The sequence below is a fragment of the Octopus bimaculoides genome, chromosome 28 (genome assembly GCF_001194135.2).
Source record: "Octopus bimaculoides isolate UCB-OBI-ISO-001 chromosome 28, ASM119413v2, whole genome shotgun sequence".
NCBI classification, from domain to species: domain Eukaryota; kingdom Metazoa; phylum Mollusca; class Cephalopoda; order Octopoda; family Octopodidae; genus Octopus; species Octopus bimaculoides.
Window position 1 is genome coordinate 7,529,245 of NC_069008.1, and position 8,083 is coordinate 7,537,327.

Genomic DNA, 8,083 nt, shown 5'->3' on the forward strand with positions numbered 1-8,083 from the left:
CTGCTGCTACAATCACATCACAAACAATAACATTCAAACTCTTGGTTCTTATGTTTTCATAGTAATGACATTTTTCTTTGTTTATAAAAAGAATAAATATTTTGTTTATCATAAATCTCAACAAATTTCAGTGTTTTTTGTATACCTTCTTCTCTCCCATTTATTCCCTCTACATTGTTTCATGTTTATTTTTACTATATTTTTTGTGCTTTATTATACTATTCTAAACCATTGTACTTTCATCCTTTTCTCTTTCTACCTCCTCTCTCTATGATTCTTTCTCTTATATATATTATCTGAGTTATACTATATGCCATCATAGAGAAAGGTTATCCCTTTTACTGGATATACATGTGGAACTTGGTTAATGTATACAGAATTTATATGAAATTTATAAAACAAAAATATAGACTGAACAAGTGAGTGACTTTAATAGCACTGATAGCAGTGCTATGAAATCCACTCACCTGATGACTCGCAGGCACACAACTGCTACTAGATCATATTTGTTTATGTAATTATTTATAAAATAATTTATGTAATAGTAATAGATGAATGAACGACAAAGCATACCTGTGTTGAGAGAGAAGTTGAGCATAAGAGGAATTAAATGCAGAGAGGATACTACGTTGGTTTGGACATGTGGTGCATATGAAGGAAGACAGCTGTATAAACAAGTGTCAGTCACTGAAAATGGACGGTACCTGTGGGAGAAGGAGACCCAGGAAGACATGGGATGAAGTGGTGAGAACCTATCTTAAGATGTTGGGGCTCACAGAGGAAATGACAATGGACTGAGATGTCTGGCACTATGAAGCTCAAGAGAAGACCCACCCACATCAGCAAAACTGAGGGCTAGAAGTGTTGTCCTTCCTACATGTAGCGATAAAGTTTTCACACACCCTACCCCTACAATCCAAACTACGTCTCCTCTCACAAATTGCATCTCTTCTCTTCTTCACATTTCCTCTTCATACACTATGATTATCTCCCACTCCCCATCCCTACCCTCACTGTACTGCTGCTTCCCCCCCCCCTTTATACTCAGGTTCTCACCAGTTTCTGAAATTCCCACCCCCATTCCCTACTCACGTCTTCTTGGCAATACCTGGCCACATATATTATGATCCCTTGTACCTCTGGCAATTGCCACCATTTATCTCTCTGGTCTTTACTCTACCCTCTTGTCTATGCTCTGAATCCCATTCCTTGTGAATATACCCTGGCACTTCACCATCATCTCTCTCCTGCATTCTTGATGTCCCCCACTCTCTCTCTCTCTCTCTCCCTCTCTTTCCCTTGTTCTTCCCTTTAGCACCTCTCTTTGTCTTCTTTCTTGTTACCTCTTTTTCTCTGTCTCTCCCCCCTCTCTCTCGAGTAACCATGTACCTCCTTTATAGCAAAACACCTGCTTCTGTTTCTGTCTCTCTAACCTTTCATCATCCGATACAAGATCACTCCCTCCAATGCCCCCTCCCCTCTGAAAATTCCTTGACTTGCAAGTTACTTGGTGACCCTGCTGGAGCTGGTGTAGCATAAAAAATATCCAGTCCACACTATAAAGTGGTTGGCATTTGGAAGGGCATCCAGCTGTAAAAACCACGCCAAAATTGACTTTACCTGTGCTGATGCCATGTAAAAAGCACTCAGTCTACTCTACTGGGTGGTTGCTATTAGGAAGGGCAGCCCAATGGGAAAGTTACTTTTGTGTTTCTGAATCAGCTCCTGTCCCCACCAAACTCTTCTGTATTGAAGAAATACCCCAATTATATTCAACCTTCAATAAGATCAACCATTTGCAGGCCTATTTACATCATCAATATTTCACTACCTTCATAAGGTTTTTCTCCTTTGGGCCCACAAGTACTGTTTTCATAGAAACAAACATTAGAGACATCATTTCATAAATTACATTCTAGTAATCTCTCTCTCTCTCCCAAGAAAACATTAACAAAATTAATGTTGCTGCTCTTAACAACATCAAAACCTTAGACTATGTTGGATAAGGTTTTTTAACAAAATTGTCTAACATCTCTTGCATCTCGTGTGTTGACAATAATCTTTCTGATTTATATTCTATTAAATTGTGTCTGCTTCATTGTTTAATTAGGTCCTGTACACTCTTCTTTCTCTTTATAATAACATTATTTCTATATTGCATATTCTCAACCTGTATAAACAGATTCCCATGACATTTAAGACAAAAAACTGAACCGCTGTAGATTATACTCACTGACATTTTTCTAGTTTTAAGAGTTCCTCAAGAATAAGGAAAACATTAATCACTTGGACACTTCTAACACAATCTATTGTTTTTGATAATATAGATATGGCTATACAAACAGAGATGAGAAACCCACAGACAAAAAGTGCTCCTACAGAATAAACCTGTTCCTATTCGAGGGAGGTAGATCTCTAGTCTGAGACATGACATGCAGCAACACGTTCTCCAGCTCCAACCCTGCAGCATTGACTGCAACATCTAGGTTTGCATTCAATACCTTGCAAGTTACATGGCAACCTCATGAAAAAGCTCCCACTACACTCTGTAAAGTGGTTGGCATTATGAAAGGAATCCAACCAAAGAAACTATGCCAAAGATGAGACTGGAGCTCAATGCAGCCCTGCTTGCTAGTCAGTTCTCTGAAACTGCCCTACCCATGCCAGGATGGAAAATAGTCTTTAAATGAAATGAAATGATGATGATGATAACTATGACTGTGGACAGGGATCTACCCAGTTTGTGCCAGTCACCATCGAGACATCAAGGGTTTTAGGATCCCATATTACCGATTTCTTCTGCAAAATAGGGATAATAGAAGCCCACCAGAGAAATAAACCCTGTTAGGTGGAGTGGCTGCTATAGTAAGGGTCGCTGGCCATTCTCCGCAGCAATACCATCATGGTCATTACCTCAGGGTACGGCTGAACACACTTTTTTTTTCTGAAGTATGTGGCACGTTGCTCCCTGCCCTTCCCCCCCCATCTGCTGTTTTGCCCCCACCATTTATTTTACTTTCTTTTTCTGTTCTTATCTCTCTTTTTCCCCTTTCCTTATATTTAAATGTTATAATTAAAATTTCGTTAATTACACAATAATGTTGACAAAAATGTTCCTGAATATTGTTGTGAGATTTGTAGGAAGACAATCTCTTCAGAACAAGAAGTATTCAGACACAAAGAAATACAAAATACACGAAAAATCCTATCATAAAATTTGTGGGAAATATTGTGCAAAGCAGTTTTTTACAAAATCACAAGAAAGAGTACACTGAAGAAAGACACCATCATGTGAAACACCTGGAAACTGCTTCGTCATTAACCCTTTCGAGACACAAGGTGTTTCAGTATATGTAGTAGAAAATATCAAAATTTTTTTACTATTGAGAGACATCTACAGAAAGACAATTTCTGATTAGTTATTCTACATCAAATCCAACCATTCACAACATTTGTTCTATTGGACTGATGGACGGTCTCAAAGCCTATTTATGGGGTCGATCAATCGACCTGGATGTAACAAAGCAGAAAAGAATATTTTATCTTGTTTCAGACATTAAGACTGTAGCCATTTACTTGTTTTCCTACATTTTATCAGTTCTTGCATCAAAATAACGGGAGAAACCATTGGTAAATATCAGTATTGAAGCACTTGAACAATCAAATACCCTTTAATGTCTCAGTTGAAAATATTATTGCTTGTGACCTTGAGGTACCTGATGACGATATAAAGGGGTTTCTAGCATTACAATGGATTGAGAAGAGCTTGCAAATTCTATGAGTAGCTCCTGCATGGGACAAAACATCACCGATGATAATTTCATCTATAAAAAATTACACATTTTCATTTTCAGTATCGTTATGAAACGTCATAACAAAATCAGTGTTGGCTATAATTTCTGTAGAAAATTTGTTGAGATAACCTGAAGTATTGCTGAGGCCCCCTTCGGTCATGACTGACCATGGGATTGCACCTAGAAAGTTACCCTCCGAGGCACAAGTCCGGGCAAGATTGTGTTGGAAGTTATGTTGGCACTGGATGGGTGCCACACAATTCCTTACGTAATCGTGGAAGGAAAATAGCGGAACAAGAATATCTGAACAAAAACAATCTTTATTTTTCGTCTGTACAAGCGTTACATCTTGCGACAATCAGTAGCCAGGTCGCCTTAGTGTGGAACCAGCAGAATCGGTTTAATCACAATTGTGAAGGCATTCTTCACAGGTTAGCCAACAGCGTGTGGCGCCTTCAGTATTCCAGCTACACAGAGCTGGTCAAGTTGTATGTGGCTCGGTCAGCAGCAAAGGTGAAGAGAGTGAATGGTGGTCAAGCCTAGTGGCTGCTGATGTTTGAACATGTGCATAAGAGGCTCTAATCCCTGCGCATGCATGGATAAAAAATCCCAAAATGGTGACTGGAACCAGGCGTCACTACAAGGCTCACGAAAACAGGAAAATTGTAGTGGCACCAGAAACAAGATGGCTACCGATCACCCACAAGATGTGGCACAAAATATGTCAACTAAAAATAAAAAATTATTACAGTATAGATAAGCATGCACAAATTTTTTTTTTTTTTTACAAAATGTTCAAAAACAAAACATTGAAATTGTCCAGTACACAAAGGCACACTTGTCTGTCACAGGAAACACAATACAGAATGTCAAATGTAGTCTTTGCAAGTTTCTTGGGCCAGTGAACAGTTCTGCCTGATCTGGTAACATAAGGTTTGCTCGAGGCACTTTTCGGCGACGAAGTTGGCATTGCAAGCGTTGGTAGTGGCAACGGTGCCTGTGTAGGTGAATGTATTGTCATTGGCGTATGTGTAGGTGGTGTTGTCAGGGGGGTGGGGGTGGCAGTGGTGTCATCGAAAGATGTAGACACCTCAAAATATGCATTTTTAAGTCAGTCCACAGAAATGGTCTCCATACAACCATTCATCTCGATAGTTAAAAACTTTGGGTGTGCGAGAAAGCACACAAAAAGGTCCTTTATAAGGAGAAACAAGAGGTCCCTTGACAGAGTCATCTCGAACAGAAACATGCGACCAAGAATCAGATGTGGTGTGCAGGACAGACGACTGTGCTAGTATGGTTATTTGTTGGGAATGGATGAGGACAGCTGTGTGAAAAAGTGTTACACCCTAACTGTAACACTACCTGTGGAAGACATGGGATGAGATGGTGAAGCATAACCTTCAAATATTGAGCTTCACATCGGCAATGACAAGAGACCAGGACCTTTGGAAGCACATTGTGATTGAGAAGACACGGCAACTAAAGTGAGATCGTAGCCACACACATCCAGCCCTGTTAAGAATACTCCTGATGTGTTGGGCGATATGATATGCTTGAGTCAAGTAAAACTAGTACCATAGCTGGGGTCTGGTGCTCCCTAGCTGGCTCCTGTGCCAATGGGACATAAAAAGCACCCACTACATTCTCAGAATGGTTGGCGTAAGGAAGGGCATCCAGCTGTAGAAACTATGCTAGACTAGATTGGAGCCTGGGCATCCTGTGTTGAAAACTGCATTGAGTAAGTAAAAAGCAAGCGATTAGTAGTAGAGAGCAGTAGCATTCGAAGCGAGCAAAGACACGGTGGCCGCCGGCAACTCGTGGTGTGATTGAAAGGTCGTCGTCTCAGCTGCGATATTAACCACAAGTGTGTGTGTCCGTGTGTTACGCACGCTATCGAGAACCAGTTCTTAGTAAAAATCACCAGCAGCCACATGGCTTTGCTGAACAATGACGATTTTCTGACGGCAAGGGGAGGCGCATAACAGTATGGTGGCTGCTGTGAACTTTACCACAAACTGGTTCTCGATAGCGTGCGTAACACACAGACACACACACTCGCGGTCGATATCGCAGCCGAGAAGACAACCTTTCAATCATACCATGGGTCGCTGGCAGCGGCCGCGTCTTTGCTTGCTTCGAATGCTATTGCTCTCTACTACTAATCGCTTGCTTTTTACTTACTCAATGCAGTTTTCACTTCGGAGAACCAGACAGAGATCGCATTGCGTTCATGCGTGCATCCAGACTCGTGCTCGATAGCACTGACGACAACCTTATCTGTCTACCTCTGCCTTAGCCGCATGCATTACGCACGGACACACACACTTGCGGTTGATATCACGACGACAGATTTGCCTGTCGCCAGCTCTTTGTTCGCTCTGAACTCTACTACTAATCGCTTGCCTGCTTCCAGCTTTATTCGTAATATCATCATCATCATCACCATCGATTAACGTCCGTTTTCTATGATGGCATGGGTTGGACAGTTTGACTGAAGTCTGGAAAGCCAGCAGCTACACCAGGTAAATACAAAATGGCTGATCGTTAGCAAGGAGGGACACACATATAAGAAAGAAGAAAGCAATGGACCACTGATGAGGTCACAGAAGTGTGACGAAAGAACTCTGGGCGAAATATGATTAATGTAATGTAATGTAATATAAAGCTGAAGCAAATTAACACCAAATATACAGTGTGTGTGTGTTTTATTGGCTAAACTGGCAACATGACCATCCCCAAATACAACAATATCCGTTTCAACACACGATTTCACATCAAAAATCTTGCAAAACAAATATATATATATATACATATATATATATATATGTCTGTCTATCTCTCTATTCATCTATCTATCCATCTGTCTGTTGATCAATCAATCAATCAGTATGCCGTCAGACCTTGGCAATTTCTGTATTGTCCTAAAAAACTTATGGAGGAAGTTTTGAAAATATCTTCTGAAAAACTTTTTAAACTTTTGAAAGTTTCTAAAACACTTTCCGGAATTTTAAACGAGGATTTCCAAGGGTCTGTAATCTATTAAAATCTCACCCTTTCACAATGCCTCAACTTTTCATTTCTCCATCGTTAATTGCTAATTTCTCAATTGTCACCTGTTCATTCCTCCTGTCATATTCACAGGTGCCTTAACTCATACCTTAGCTTAACGTCCCCTGTTTCTTTCCGACACTACACTTTACTCTCTCTTTTCACCTCCCCAACCTTTCCCTACTAACAGCGTTACCCTGTTGCCTCTCTATACTTGACTACAACTACGTTGTCTGAGATACATCAGTTCGTATTGAGAATTATCTTCCCTTAGCTGTTTTGCGCCTCTCCCTCCCTCTCTCTCTCTCTCGCTCTGATATACGCATGCGCTGTAGTGATTTCTTCTTGAGTTTTTGATGTTTCTTTGTTGTTCTTCATTCATTCATCCTCCTGTGTTGATGTTTTGGGTCACAACTACTGGATTGCGATATTTTCCACCACCACCCGCTACCCATACATTTTTCAAATCTTAGCTACTTGCTACTTTAAAATTTAAAATTGTAATGGTAAGAATTCTTTCGAATAATCATCTTTTAAAAAAAAAGTTACCAATAATGTAAAGTACAACCGAAGACTTCGTTTTTGTATCTGGTTTGCAAGATTCTATTTGTAAATTCGTGTGTTGAAACAAATTTAGTGTCTAGAGAGATTCATTATGTCAATATTATTTACACATGCACTGGTTATTATTTGTTAATTGGTTAAATATCCAACTCACTAATCGATTGTTTAGTTTCTGTTTGTTACTTTTTTTTGTCCCAACCAATTGACTAATAATAAAGGAGTGGAATTGAACAAGTGTGTATGTTAATAATATTGGCATAATGATTATCCCTAGACACACCAGAGAATATATATGTATATATCTATAGCTTTTTGTTCATATATCCGAAAAAGAAGCACACTCTAAAGTTCTCAAACCATTTTTTATCTTTGGACTCCTTTGATCGCTATTTTAATCTCGTGGGCCCCCAAAGCCACTCAATGTTTAAAAACTAGTTTTATAGAAACTTCGGTAGAGATGGACTATATGTAATCTGAACCTTTCCCCACCTTATTTATTAATTTTTTTTACGGAATCCCACATTTTAGGCTATGGAGATTCCGATTCTGAAAAAAAAAATTTTGAAAAATTTCAACCCCCCCCCCACCAAGCAGGCTATTTACATGCTAGAAATAACAGCCAAATCTCACAAAACTAGTGTTAGGGTTAGGTTTAGGGTTAGGGTTAGGGTTAG

At 39.6% G+C, this 8,083-nt stretch overlaps 1 protein-coding gene across 2 annotated transcripts in view; it reads left to right on the forward strand.

The window, feature by feature from the left end:
- The first annotated feature begins 7,200 nt into the window (after positions 1–7,200).
- Positions 7,201–8,083, forward strand: part of LOC106883181 (zinc finger protein 271) — a 40,283-nt gene continuing 39,400 nt past the window's right edge. For both annotated transcript variants that reach the window (XR_008266938.1, XM_014934100.2), the window contains exon 1: positions 7,201–7,351. The gene's annotated coding sequence lies outside the window, so the exon portion shown is untranslated. The remainder of the gene's footprint in view (positions 7,352–8,083) is intronic.